The sequence below is a fragment of the Mastomys coucha genome, unplaced genomic scaffold (genome assembly GCF_008632895.1).
Source record: "Mastomys coucha isolate ucsf_1 unplaced genomic scaffold, UCSF_Mcou_1 pScaffold4, whole genome shotgun sequence".
Lineage (NCBI taxonomy): Eukaryota > Metazoa > Chordata > Mammalia > Rodentia > Muridae > Mastomys > Mastomys coucha.
This window is the reverse complement of record NW_022196910.1, coordinates 35,928,845-35,943,844: the sequence shown is the minus strand read 5'-3', so window position 1 is coordinate 35,943,844 and position 15,000 is coordinate 35,928,845. Positions and strand designations below refer to the sequence as shown.

Below are 15,000 nucleotides of genomic sequence, written 5' to 3'. Positions count from 1 at the left end.
TACTCCAATTATATTTTTTGTTAATTCTAATTATTTAATAAAATAGACTTTTACTTTTGTAAACTTTAATGCTTCACCTAATAGTCCAATGTGACCAGCACATTTTAAACATTTATTGATTAGTTCTAGGAAGGATTTTAACTAAATGCAAACTTAAAATAAAGCTAATAGAATTATATTAAAAAGTGTCCATATTGTTGGTTTTTAGTTAAGAGAGGCAAATATTTGTTGAATCCATGGTAAGTGCCCTATGGATGCCCAGCAATGTGTTACTTCTTTTAATGATCAGCGATTTTAGAATTGAGTCACTATTGTTTCACAACCACATAGTTAAATGGTCTGCTGAAGAAGAGGCATTGATGTAGTGATACAGTGAGGATATAGGTGTTATTTCATCTCCAGGAGCAACAGGACTCACCTCTAATGCACACTGTGGATACATTGTAACTTACTATATGAATTGAAGAAGTAGAGACAAATGCAGTTTAAAATCTAAATTATGCTTTCCTATAGCATAAAAAAATATCAACTGTACTTCAAAGAAAACCATTATGTGTCTCAGTAGCCCAGAGGAGTTCTCCTAACAAAGCTTGTTAGGAGAGGTGATGAGACCAACACCACAGGGCTCAGTCAGTAATTTTAGGACCTGCTTACTCACCTCCTAACACCAAGAGTTTCTAAAGTTCTTTCTCATTCTTTGTAAGCTTTGTCAAATGTTCTCTCTCTTTCAGACACATCCTGTCTACTATACCTCCACTTAGGCTCTACGTTTATCCTACATGTTTGTTCACATGTGATGCCCCTACCCTGAGACGCCTTGGTTCCATATTTCCTAAACTTCCCTCTTCTTTTCTAAAAGGTTCCTGCTATTCTTCTCCCTGTAGCATTAATACACACATGTATGCATTCATGCACGTACATGCACATGCACACACATGCAAACACACACATACACACAAACAGAGAGAGACAGAGAGAGAATTATAATTTTCTATTCATAGGTGAGTCTCTTCTACATTATTTGAAACGTTTGGGCAGTTATAATGAATTTTGCATTCATCTTTGGGTGGTAATAAATTATAGTGGCCATTGTAACTTATAGAGTAGCAACCCAATGGTCAACCCCAAACTAACACTTGAATTTCAATATGCCTCACAGTTTATAGTGAGTTTTCTTTTATGTTGCCTTACATGAATTTTATAGTAAGTTCCTTTGGTTAGTATAATATTCTCCTTTTTTAGATAGCACAGAGCCTTAAGTCAAAGAAGAGTTAAATGTTATCCAAGGTCAAAGATGATGCAATGGAATGGTCTGAGACTCTAACTCATTCTGAATGTTTTACCCAGTGTGGTCCTTGCCTCCAGCTCAGACGAGGAATTGATCCCCTGGTGAAATTTAACAAATTTCATGCTCTAATAAAATTTACTACACTGAAGTGGTTGCATTCTACAGAAATGTTTTAACCTTGCATTGCAAGTTAACTATTTATTGCAGAGAAGAATAGTAATAAATAATAGATACAGTATTTACCCTTGAGAAAATGTAAAATTTTAGGAGCAAGGAACACTGAAAAGCCAAAATAACCCACCTAAGACAAGGAATAAATGCTGAAGAGTCAGGAATTTGTCAAATACACATTTATGAAATAATAATTCTGTGTGCCAAGCTCAGCATACTGTATGATGATTTTTAAAAGAGTGGGTGTATACTTATTCCAGAATAAATGTCATCTGAAATGTGGTTAAGAAACAACAGGATCTTACAGGACATGTGAAGAGCTGACTAATTTTAAGTATTTTTAGTAGGTATGTGTTGTGTGCTTGAGTATGCATTTGTATGTATCACATATGTGTAGGAGCCTGGAGAGGTCAGAAGAGGACATAAGATCCTCTGGAAAAAGAAAGATGGGTGCTATGAGCTGCCATATATGTGAGTGTTGAGAATCTGACTCTGTCCTCTGTAAGAGTAGGAAATACTCCTAACATTTAAGGCATCTCTGCAGCTCCATCTAGTTAATTTTTAATCAGCAAAAGTAGGGGTGATCATTCTAAGAAGATGGCATGACAGTAAACAAAAGCTGCACACAGAATCTGTGGTCAGAGTTCTGGAGAGAACAAGCTTAGTTCAAGTGGTCATGAAACTGGAACATTAAAACCTGAACGCAGCTGGGTGGTGGTGGTGCACGCCTTTAATCCCAGCACTTGGGAGGCAGAGGCAGGCAGATTTGTGAGTTCGAGGCCAGCCTGGTCTACAGAGTGAGTTCCAGGACAGCCAGGGCTATACAGAGAAATCCTGTCTCGAAAAAACAAAAGCAAAAACAAAACCCTGAACGCTTGTCTGGGAGATTCATTTAACCTCCGATAAGCAACTGGAAAGCCATTGAGAATTTGGGGTGTGAAAATATCATTATTTGAAGTGGAATTTGTAAAGATTGATCTACCATGTAAATGTTGGGTGGGAAGAGAAGCTTGAAGCAGGAGATCTGAGTCAGATGTTCAAAGATAAAGAGAATAAAATGGTGTCATTTCATTACATCATTATATTGCAGGAAAAAAATATATTGGTGTTCTAAAATAAAGATATTCTTTTAGTTTATCCCCTAAGATAGATAAAGCCCCCTTCTGATAGAGTCTCCACTCATGAGTTTTCACATTAAACAAAATGCCTAAGAGAGTGAGAGGTTACAAGTCAGTCCAGTTAAATTAGATTTGCTATTTCTTAGAACTAAAATCCCTATGGTAGTGGTGGAGAATGCCTATTGCAGATATAAAAAGAAGAACATGAAGCACACAGCAATTTTTCATAGTTATTATAGGTGACATCTAAGCCAGCAGACTGCAGAGCCTAGTAGGCCAAATAAATTAGACAAATGAAAGAGTTTTTTTAGTCTCATCAACAGATACCAACAGGAGCACATAAAGAGATAATGAAGACGCCCAAAGCACTTGCTGCTGAGAAAGCCCAGATTTCCATCCACTCTAAAATGCATTCTACAGAACAATTACTTTTTTTTTAATGACTTATTTATTATATATAAGTACACTATAGCTGTCTTCAGACACCCCAGAAGAGGGCGTCAGATCTCATTATGGATGGTTGTGAACCACCGTGTGGTTGCTGGGATTTGAACTCAGGACCTTCAGAAGAGCAGTCAGTGCTCTTAACCACTGAGCCATCTCTCCAGCCCCCCAGAACAATTACTTTTGATTGCTATTTTTTGTGAAGAGCTGTTTGAAAGGTATTTGTGTTTCCTATATGTTAATCAAAATATTTTGCATGTATGTCAGTTATAATGGGGTCGATGCTAACTACAGCCTGATAATTATTATATTTGAGATCTGTAGTTCCATAAAAGGATCAACATCACCAAGTTAACTTGATGCTTTTATCAGGTAAAATTAAAAGATTTTTATGTTGGTGTTGACCCCTGAGTCTGGTACTTAAACATACTGAATAAATAGTTGTATGATGATAGCTATTTTGTGCTAAAGAGCTACAGCTTTACAAGTATGTCAAAGCTGTCTGAGTTATAAATCTATCAGTTGGTTTACAAAATACACTTTCTTTATGAATATATCTTGAAAGCTGGGCGGTGGTGGTGCACGCCTTTAATCCCAGCACTTGGGAGGCAGAGATAGGCAGATTTCTGAGTTCAAGGCCAGCCTGGTCTACAGAGTGCATTCCAGGACAGCCAGAGCTGTATAGAGAAACCCTGTCTTGAAAAAAAAAAAAACAAAAACAAAAAAAAAATTGAATATATCTTGGAGAGTTGTTTACTTTTACTTTGGAGATGTATAGAGCATGTTACCATATTAAATGTTGCTCTGTCCTGCCTAAGTATAAAGCCAGCTTCACTCTATTTAGTGGAATGAGCTCTAAATTTCTTTGGTCATGTACTTCATTTACTTATCCTTGATACCTGTTCATTTTTTATGCAGACTATAGAGATTCTTGTTAGAGAACAAAGAAGGTAGTCATAGAAGGAAACATAAATCTTAATAAGTTCTGTTCATCTCTAACTATTTATCAAATAAATTCTGGTTTGACTCCAATCAATAGCTACTCAATACAGGTAGTTGTGGATTCATATTCCTATCCAATTCTGCCTCAAAAGTAAGATTTCATTTCATTTTTGTCTCTCCATCTACGCTACTTCCATTTGATCATATTTTCTGGCCTCTCAAACTTTCCTCTGTGGCATGAAGAATGGTGAATGTTGGAGACAAATGGTAAATAAAGACCAGGAGCCCCTCAAGCGGGCAGTGTCGCAGGAAGAAGGGGATACAAGAACCAAGGCTGACATTTCTTATGTGGAAATGAATTACATTGCCTTAGTGGATTAGCTAGATCCAGGAGCAAATTCAAATCTGCACTGTAAAAATGGGAGAGGTAATGAGTAGCCAACAAGGTCTCTGTGGAGAAGTATATGGCTTTCAGAAAGAGAAAGAGTAGTAATTGACTCCAAGCATGCAGCATGGAGTTCAGGGAACATGCGTCTCTGGAAAGTCAGAGACTTTACCCAAGCCTTGGTACCACTAGGCTGAAATAGATGGAAGAGACCCTCACCCTCCTAGACCATTATACTGCTTCTGATTGGGTTGCTGAAAGTGTTACAAGCTTCAGACTGATATTCTACTCTCTTCTTACCCTTAAACCTTATCCATGATTGGATCTAAAGGTGTAAAGAACAACACAATTAAATCACAGTTCATCTTGATTTTATCCAATCCTGTAGGAGGTCATTCATTAAGTGCTTGACTATAGGATGTGACTGCAAGTGCATCGAAAGGCCAGCCAAGTTCTTTATCAAGATAGATTATATCTCTTTGAATTATGTACACTCATATACACAAACACACACACAATGGTGTTAGAAAAATGTGGCCCAAGCCTATGGGAATCTGTTTACCTTCATGCAAACCATTAATAAAAGGGGGAAATCCAGTAGCTTACAGATACTGAAATGTATGTCATATAAAGGCCAAATTTAAGACTTTGAAAATTTTTTTCAAAGGTCAGGTTTTTTTTTTTGGTTTTTCGAGACAGAGTTTCTCTGAGCATTTTCTTACAAATTCAGATGCATGGAGCTGGCAGTGTTATGTGCAAATGAAAATGAGAAAGAACATTAAAAACCGAGAGCTGGACAATATCACCATATGTGTCAACTGTATGCTTTTTAAAAAACAGTTAGCAGATGGTGTAGATCGTTTACCATCCTGACCAGACCTCTTTTACTCCTTTCTCTTTAAGGTTGAAATGGTGCAATTATTCGGTTATGCCTCACAAAACAGTAAATTATCTCCAATTACTGTAAATTCATAGTAGCAGTAAAATGCTTGCATAGAATATACTCCCCATGGCCATCTTGAAATTTATTATAATATCATAAAATTATAACTCTGAAAGGAGTTTCAGAAACATGCTTAGCCCATTTCTCTTGCCTCTGGGCCGGACTGTGCTGCAAATGGTCCCAGGGAAACAGCTAAGAAGATTCAGTAATTATCTCTGCTAGCTATGGGGTTTGATTATACTTACACAGTGACAAATATTTCATCCCATATGGTATATTTCTTACATGTTTTCTCCTGTTGGTATTCAGCTAAATTCACAAAAGCACATGGCCTAACATCTCACCCCCAAGTGGATGATCTGTAAGCAGGGAAACAATAAATAAATAAATAAATCTGTGATCAGCTTTACCCACTTAAGCTTTTGAAAACCCCTTCACTGTTTTGTCTTGATATTTCTGTTTTTATCAGAAAGACAGTCCTGCCTACACTGACTTTTAACTACCTTAGAGAGAATATCAAAGTCGTATTTGAGGAGCGGTGGGGTAATCTAACCTTTATGTAAAACAGGTTATTACTCCATGAGAACCTATAAAACAACCACAGCCACATCCAGGGAGGTTATTAAATGTTAGCAAACTTTGAAATTGTAATCAAAACCTTCGTTGGGAACCAGGAGATGTCAGATACTCTGTATGGAGCTTTAACACAATATGCTTTTATGTTCTTTTGCAACTTACCAAGTTTGCTGCCTTCAGAGGAAGCCCTTCTGTAATCTAAGGTCGCCTTTAGTGTTTCTGAGATGATCTGAACTTTATTCCTTCAAATGAAGATATAGTAAGTCCCTACACTATTGCCTTCAAGGTTAAAAACTAATATTATTAGAAGGAAAGAAATAATAAAAGATCAGAGTTTAAATTAACTGAATCAGAAACCAAAAGAATACAAGGGGTGAATGAATGATTGAACAGAATTGGCAAGCACTTCCCTGTATTCTGAAAGCTACGAGGACTGAGCATCCATTTAAGTGAGAGGTACCGCATAGAGACTTAGACGTTAGATCTCGGTTTGATACTTTGCGTCTGCACAATATCCACTGGTCATCTAGATTTTGGCTCTTGTCATTAAAAGGGGAATACCCATAGGTTAGAATAAGGATCCAGATACATGATGGAAACTAATATATATACAAATAAACTGGTCCTCAGTCCATGTTAACAGCCACCACTGCTAATGCTCTCGTTGTTGTAGTATTAGCCTAACAGGACTAGAGAAAGAGTTTTGAACATAAGGAGAAGCTTCTGATTAATAGATTATCACAAGTACTTATTTGGGGTTTTATACCTGCAGGGATATACACAAGCTTCAAGAAGACTAACACAGAACCTAATCAAAACAAAGAGAGAGATACTCTGACTAAGGTCTCACTTTATAACGGGGAGGTGCTTTGTTTGCAGTATTGATATAACATGCCCAAAATGACTAGTCCAGCATCCAAACCCAGGACTTCTGAAACCAAAGCCAGTGCCTTATTCATTCAATCTTTACACTGTGCTACTTGAACTTCAGTCCTTCTTAAAGTCTTCTGCAACTTCAACCACTTATCTCGTATTTTTTTAAATTCCCATACTGCATTATTTTCACATAATTATAGTACAACCATTTGCTATGTTGTCTCTTTTTACTGCTGCAGGGTCTCATATGGTCAAAGAGAGTGTCGCCTTTGTAAAGTAGTCAGTCAGAGTTCTACTTCCGAAAGGTTGGATGAAAAAACTTATTCCTATGATCAGGATAGCCAGGCTTCTCTCAGGATCCTATGAAATCTAGTATCTCTGCCAACACAGGTGTCTGTGTAGACATTAGTGGATGGATGATAAACTAGGATAGAACATTGCAAAACATATTTGTTCTAAACTGAGGATTATCTCTAAGCTTAAGAGTAACTTCTTTTAAAAAAATACTGTTATTAATGAGCATCTCCTACCAGTAATATAAAGAAAAAAATTAGTGAGAGGTTGAGGTTTCTGTAAAATCATTCATAGGCTAATTAAATTCCATCCCCACTCTGTTTTGCTGTAATTATAATGCAAAAAGCCTGCTTATGTTTTGATGCCTTGATACACATTGAAAAATACAATATTCTGAAGTGAGTTTTCCCTCTGCATTTCCCTGCCTTGATATAATACAATCATTATCCATGTGGGCCCACAGTGCACCGTGTTAAATTCACCAACTGCTGTTCTGCACATTCCCTTGGCCAATTTATTTCAATTTCAGAAGGAACAACCAACTCCACAGTGGATGACTGCTGACTGCAGTTCCACGCCATCACTCTTGGAGAGTAAACTTGGATCAAGCAAAAAGTCTCCGTGTGTGAGGGTGGATGTGATCACTCCTCTTCCAGCAGCAGCGCCAGGGTCTGTTATACCCTGGCTCCTGTACATGCCTACATTACCACAGACAGCTCACCTGCCTCCAATGCAGAGCTGGCTTCAAATACACACTGCATAAAAGGGAAAGAGAAAGAAATGGGTTCATAGAGATTAGTCAAGCCAGTCATTGCATGTGGAAAAGCCACACCCTATCTCTGGCATCAGTTATTGGTTGCCAGATGTTCTAAAAGTTGCCTTATTCTTTGGGATTGAAACTCTGTAACTTTTAGGAATACAGATTACAGCTCACAATTTTCTGAGTTAAGGACTGGGACCCTAAATGTTCAGAAAATTTCAACAGATGGCTATCACCAACTTAAAATAGCTGTATATACCAAATAAATATGTTCTGGGTAGGCACATGCATTGGGAAATCTATAGGGCAGAGTTAGTAAAGGCCCCTCCATCCATTAAAGCTCTTTGCTTCTGTCTGCTCTATTTAGTGATTTCACAGAGTCATTTTTATCACAGTGAGATGATCTGGCCAGGCATCTGACAGCCTGTTTATTTTGAGCCTACATTATCACTTTCCATATTACCTTGCACTTAAGAATAGCATATGAGAGCGACTCATTACTTTCATCTAAGAAATGTGTTTATGAATTGTCACTTGTGTGTTGTCAACTCGACTATGAATTGAATCTAGATGCTAAAGTTTCTAGTTTATATGAATAGAATCAATGTATATGAAAACCTTCCGATGTAATTTTTCAATCATAGTATTGTTTTGTGTAATCTGAATAATCAAGCCATTTCATTCACATCTAAATATAATTTTAAAGCACTCTTCTTCAGTAAAAACATACAGTAGACTTTTTTGTTCTCATTTAAAATGATAATAGTCAAGCTTACTTTTTGATCACATAAAAATATAAAAAAAAAAAAAAACAGTACAGAAATGAAGGAGGAAAGGGAGGGTATTTAATGAACAATGATGAGCCGAAGCGGGGCATGTATTACCATTTACATTTGACAACACAAAAACTAAAGTAGTCATTATCTAAGTTTAGAGATATTTAGTGATTAATGAATCCAACATGATTGACTTCTTAAGTGCCATATACAATAGTTCTCTATATTGAACACTATATCTGTGCCATGTAATTCACCCAGTAAATCTCATTTCCTGACTTGATTTTAATGGCTACCAAAAGCTCTGATTAGTGGTCAGTTCATTAGTTTCTGAGGCCGCTTTTGTCTGAAACCTCAGACCCATATATCTACCTGCCTCCTGAACATCTTCCTTTCCCTTAGATGCTTCACCCTCTGGCATTCACTTTGGAATTCCCAGTCTGCTCTTTCTCTGCTTCCTCAATGTTGCCCAAGTGTGGCTGGAAGATCTGTGTTGCCCCTGTCACCCTTAGAACATGTCTCATCACTTCACTTCGTGCATACACACCTCATAGGTCTTCAGGTAAATTAGCCATTCTTTTTTCCTCAAACCTTTAATGACACACTTTTCTCTTGGAACCGTTGCATCTTTCCTTCCAGAAAACTTCAGCTCTTCTCCATCTGTGATTCTGCTTTGCTCACTAAGTATATGAACTCCTTCCATAGCTTGTTATCATTAGTCATTAATCCTCCCAGTTTACACTCTCCCCCTTTCTACATGATGCCTCTTCACTCTTTAAGATGGAGTGAGTATCGCTGTCACCAGAAGCCCTTCTCTGACCCAGTCAAAAATTGATATGGGCCTTGAGTTTGTAAGGTAGCTAGCTAGGTAGCCTGAGAGCTGATGTTACATCACTGATGTTCAAGCTTCCTAAGAACTGTATGATTGTCAATGAACTTGAAACCTGAAGAGCTGCAGAGAAGGAAGAATGTGTCACATCATTTAGTCCTTTGCTTCCTAAATTAATTCATATGTTGTTGATGATGTTGTTTTTCCTAAGCTAAATTACTTAAATAGCTTTATTCTCCCCTTGAGAAAGGACAGAAGATAATTAGACATCCTCCAAGGCACAGATGGGGAAAATATCATCTCCCTTCTTCTTTTCTTAATCCCAAATATAGCCAGATGCAGTGCAGGTCCCAGCTGCCTCTTAAAGACTTAACTCTGAACAACAGAATGCAAGCAACTGGGACAGCCGCTCAAGCTTAGCTTTTGCATCTAGAGGCCTCTCCCCCAAGAAAAGTAGATTGAGCTCTGCAAGCCCCTATCTAGTCTACCTCCACACAAAGAGGTAAAAAAAAGCCATTTGTGAAAGGCAGAATAGAGATGTGAATGCAGACAGTTAAGGAGGATAGCGTGGCTAATGTCTCTGTGATCATGGAAGAGCATGGCATGCAAGACCATGAAGACCTGCTCTGGTGAGATTTCATGTCCCTTCTGGAATTTTTATTTGACACTTGAGGTTTCAGAATCACAGTATCTAAACCACTGTTCAGTCAAATACTTCCCCTTCACCTCTGGCACACAGAGCCACTGAGTAAAATAGCAATCGGAAAGGATTTACACTAAAAATTAGATTTCCCAAAGGTGATGCAATGTCTCTGTGCCTTTACTCTAAAGGAATTTTCTTAAAATTTCCATGGTTGCAAGATGGGTCATACTGACATCTTCTGATGAAAACTCAAATATCCAGTTCTTGCAGAGGCTGAGTAGCTCCCCAAATGGACCAAACTATATCAGCCCCCACAGCCAAGTACACTGACCTAAGAGAGAGTTACCCAGCTCCTCACAATCTTCTATCCTCAAATAATACAGCTTCATGAAGGTGAGACAGTACTGATTGTAGGGTTCTAAATCTGTGGCAATCACCTGTGCATTGTCTTAAAGAAGCATTTATGACATTACAGGGTGTTGGTCCAGAATGTCATATGCTTATATGTGCTCTATGATGGAAAGCTCTTTCTTTTTCCTAAAATTACTTCTAGTAACCCATCTGCCTCTTTCTCTCTCCTCTGGAAAACCCTCTTTCTAATCATGGGCACCATGGTGTTCACATAGCTGCTTCTCTTTAACCTAGAATTTCCAGAATGTGGGAACTGAACTTAAGCCTCCTCTGACCAGTCATTCCTAGACTAGGCACATGGCTGATTTTTTTTCTACAGAAATAGAAAGTCCCTGGTGAACGTTTTTGATATCTATTGGATTTCTGCAATGCCTGGTCTTGAATAAGTATACTATCAGCCTGTGTCAGTAGAAAGCAGACCAGGGACTACTGACGAGAAATGAGTCAGCTCTACTGCTGCACTTGGCTGCCTTACATGCTAAAACCTACAAAAACAATTTCTGGAGCCCAACTTTATTCCCTAAAGATAGATCTTGTATAAAGAACCCAAACCTACATCTGCTTAAATATCATGAGCCTGATGACATATTAATACTATGTGACAGAAAATGTAATTTAAGTCAATTGCCTTTTATTGAGTATATACTAGTCATAATATATATGTGAATTCTTCCTAGTAAGGGAGAGTTTTTTAAAAATTGCACTTGACTACACATGCTGATGGAAGCCTTCCCCTTTTGACTCTGCTTTTAGCACGTTTTGAAGTGGCTGCCTTCTGTCTGTCACATTTCCTGGTAAGATTTATATGATTCTTCAAATTATAGATATATTACATATGTCTTGAGTATACGCTCATCTCCCCAACTTCATCAGTCATATAATTAAATATAAAAGGCTGTAAAAAGATATTCATTTCCTTTGAAACCAAGGTCAGAGGATTGATGTTTCCAACAAGTGTGTGAATATGTAACTGCTCATTAATGTCTCCTATAAATTGAGCTGCTGCTGCATTTGAATATTTCTGACTCAGATTCCAGGTGTGATTAGTAAAGCCAGTTGTCCTCTGAAGATAAGTGATTCCCATCCACTTTGTTGGGTATAAGCTGGGTCTAGCCACTTTGAAGCATATTTGAAGTATTATGATGTTTAAGACAATGTGTAGTGTTCAATGAGTTCTGGGTAAATAATAAAATCTTTCTTCCTCAGAAAGATAGCTATTATCATCCCCATTTTCCCTGAACTTTCACTTTAATATTGTAATTAATCTAATTCACTGCATTATTTTTAATAAATGATACTGCATCATAAATAAGGTAATTATGAGCATCTATTATTAATAAAAATTGCATCGCTGAAAATGAAGATTTATGAAAGGGGACCATGGTTTTACAAGAGTACTGTCAACTTTCCCAAATCTACATCTACCCACAGAGACATGTTTTTATTTCAATATGATGGAAAAAATGGAATATATTTTAAGTTTCTCTTGCCAACTTGCTAATTTTTCCACGTATGTCTATAAGGCTCGAGTTTCTCTCTTTGTCCAGTATGTGTCTTAGATTGACAGCCTTGGCATTACCCTTCTTATCCATGTCTTCAGTCCTTTGAGCATTCCATTGTTTCCAAAGGATGCTGTTCAATAACATGAGTGTGCACTCATATGGGTGCAGGCATAAGAGGAGTAATTATAGAAAAATATGAAAGGGCATGAAGAGCTACTTAGCAAATTGAAATTGATTTTGAGATTCCTTAGAGTCTAATGAAGTAAGTCCTAGAAGAAAGAAAAGAGATTCATATAATTAAAAATAACATCTTGATATCAACTTGATTTAAGTCCGGAGGTGCTCACATTGCCTCCATTCTACAGACAAGGAAACTGAGGCCACTAGGAATTGTGTAACCTTTCTAAAGGTTGTACTACTATCAAAAGCAATTCAAAATTGCATCAGAAACATTTCAATTATTTATAATTTAGAAACACATTTAGTGCATAAAGCGGTGCTTTTGTACATATACTCCTACTTTATTTTACCCTCTAGCTGAAATAAAACCAATGTATTTTACATTAACTCAATTGCCAGCAGATGTCTAACAGTTTAGGTTTCCCTTTTGGTGTTAGACCATTACAAGCTCCAATTAGTAATTCCTGATAAACCTGAAACTGATAAATGGGAATGCCATTAAAAGTCATTTCCCATTAGTGATTCGTTAGCCCTGTTCATATTTGTTCTCTCTCTGTGTTCCTTCCCACCATCTCAGAATGTCTCTCTTTGAAAGTCAAAGTTGGAATAATTTCTGTATAAGTTACTCTTGATTCATCTCAAAGGAAAGCCAAAGGTGAGGGAGCAGAATGATAAGAAGTTAAGTCAAGCCACAGAAGAAAGAAAGAAGAGACGGGAAAGTAAAAATAGGCCATGATCCTCTCTGCCCATTCTCTGACTGTATACAATTTCTATAGGAGCTACTGAAAATACAAATGGTGAGTCTTAGTTTTCTGAGGAATTATAATACATCTATGCCTCAGCGTGTGTCCTGACACTTAGTAATTGCTATGTCACAAAAGGTTAAATCTCCAGACTGTTGAGAAAGATAGAAATACTTTAAAAAAAAAAAAAAAAAAAACTTCAGTTAAAACCTAACTTGTTTTCTTCTTCCCAGCTCTGGGTTTCCTTTCTCTGTGGCATCCTTCTTCCCAGCTCCGGGTTTCCTTTCTCTGTGGCATCCTTCACAATACAACAACAACAAAAAAAAAACCTTCAGAGCTCTCAGTTCACTTGCACAGAAATAAAATTATATATATATATATATATATATATATATATATATACATACATATATATATATATACACATATATATGTATTAAAATGCCACCAAGTGTTCTAGTATTAATCAGGCTTTAAAAGGTGTGTCATGCTCCTGAAGCAGGGACACTCAATCTCCTAGAACAGACAGCCCCTGATTCCTTCCGGGCTCTGCACAAAGGCTTCCTCATTGAAGCAGCTTTTAATGACTTTCCAACCCCCTTGCCATCTTTGTCTTTATTTTCTCAGAGCACTTGTCACCAGGGAACATCTGTTTGTTTAGTGTCATTCCCATTCCATTTAATTGTAAGCATCATTAATCCAAGGCTTTTTTATTCCCTTCACTACTGTGTGACACAGAAGATGAATTCAGTGGTCATTATTTCAATGCTTGTGTTTTTCTAAGTGGGAAAACAGTGGATACCGTTATCTAGAAGACCAATGTTCTGGTTGAATACCAGACGGGGATAAATAAAAATAGAGGGGGTATTAAAATCTTTCATGTCTTTATTATACAATATGTATTATAATACATGTTATGTGCAAGGATACACTATTAACAGTGTTTGACTAATGTACTAGAATTGTGGCTGAACTCCAGTGAATGTGCCACTTTAGTAGTCTCAAGTGATCACATTGTGGGTATCTAGCTGGACACCTCAAAATGTTGCTGCTAGTAATTACTTCCAACCATAACTAGTACAGAGCCCTAGATGTTCTAAAGTTACTGCATGAACAAGCGTGAGGGGCACCAGAGAGAAGAATACAGAGCCAGTAATGCTGCTACGTATCTTGAATGCACAATAGTAGCTAAGTGAAGACTGCCAATCACAGTAACACTATGCTTGTAGGTCAACCCTATGATGACATGGTGAATTCAGACAGATTCTGGAATCTGATTTGAGATGGAACTCTGGCCACTAAAGTACTAGCCCATGCCATTCAGATACTAGGAGCCTCTTACTTAGAAGCACGGCTCACAAGAAGATTGTAAAGATTCCTCTGAGGGCATCTCTCAGGACATTTAAAATATAACTCCAAAGTTTCCTACTTGATTCAACAGGATGGAAGTTCAGGAAGCTCGTGAGATCACTCAGATGGTAAAGTGCTTGTCATGCAAGGATAGAGAGCTGAATTTGGATCTCTATCATCCATACACAAAGCTATGTACAACAGTACACTCTAGCATCCTAGTGGAAAGAGGGAGATAATGGGATCCTTGGGACTTGTGAGCTCCAGGGTCAGTGAGAGACACTGCCCTAAAAGATATAAGTGGACAGCATTTAAGGAAGACATGAGGATCTCTCTCTCTCTTTCTCTCTCTCTCTCTCTCTCTCTCTCTCTCTCTCTCTCTCTCTCTCTCTCTCTCTCTCTCTCTCTCTCTGTGTGTGTGTGTGTGTGTGTGTGTCTATCACTCTGTCTCTGTGTCTCTCTCTCTGTGTTTCTATCTATCACTCTCTGTCTCTCCCTCTCCCTCCCCCCTCTCTCTCTCACACACACAAACACACACACCATAAATAAAACTTTTAAAGAAGGATCAGTAGTTAGTTGGACTACCTTCTATAAAAACAGACAAAAGAAATGGACGTGATACCTCAGTGTCGGCCCTTAGAGCCTCAGCCCCCAGGACCAAGATGACTGACTACTGGAGTATGTTTCTTTCAGCAGCAAAAGTTAGGAGTTGCAGAGATTAACTATGGAGCAGAGACTGAAGGAAGGGCAAGCCAGCCTAAATATAGCT

General features: G+C 37.7%; 1 protein-coding gene across 2 annotated transcripts in view; it reads left to right on the top strand.

Annotated features, from left to right (window-relative positions):
• The window catches only part of Syt1 (synaptotagmin 1), a 525,848-nt gene that overhangs the window by 229,526 nt on the left and 281,322 nt on the right, over positions 1-15,000 (top strand). Inside the window, exon 1 of one of the 2 annotated variants that reach the window (XM_031349256.1) lies at positions 11,220-11,250. The exons of the other annotated variant lie outside the window; for it this stretch is intronic. The gene's annotated coding sequence lies outside the window, so the exon portion shown is untranslated. Of the gene's footprint in view, positions 1-11,219; positions 11,251-15,000 lie in introns of those variants that run through there. 2 annotated transcript variants of the gene reach the window in all.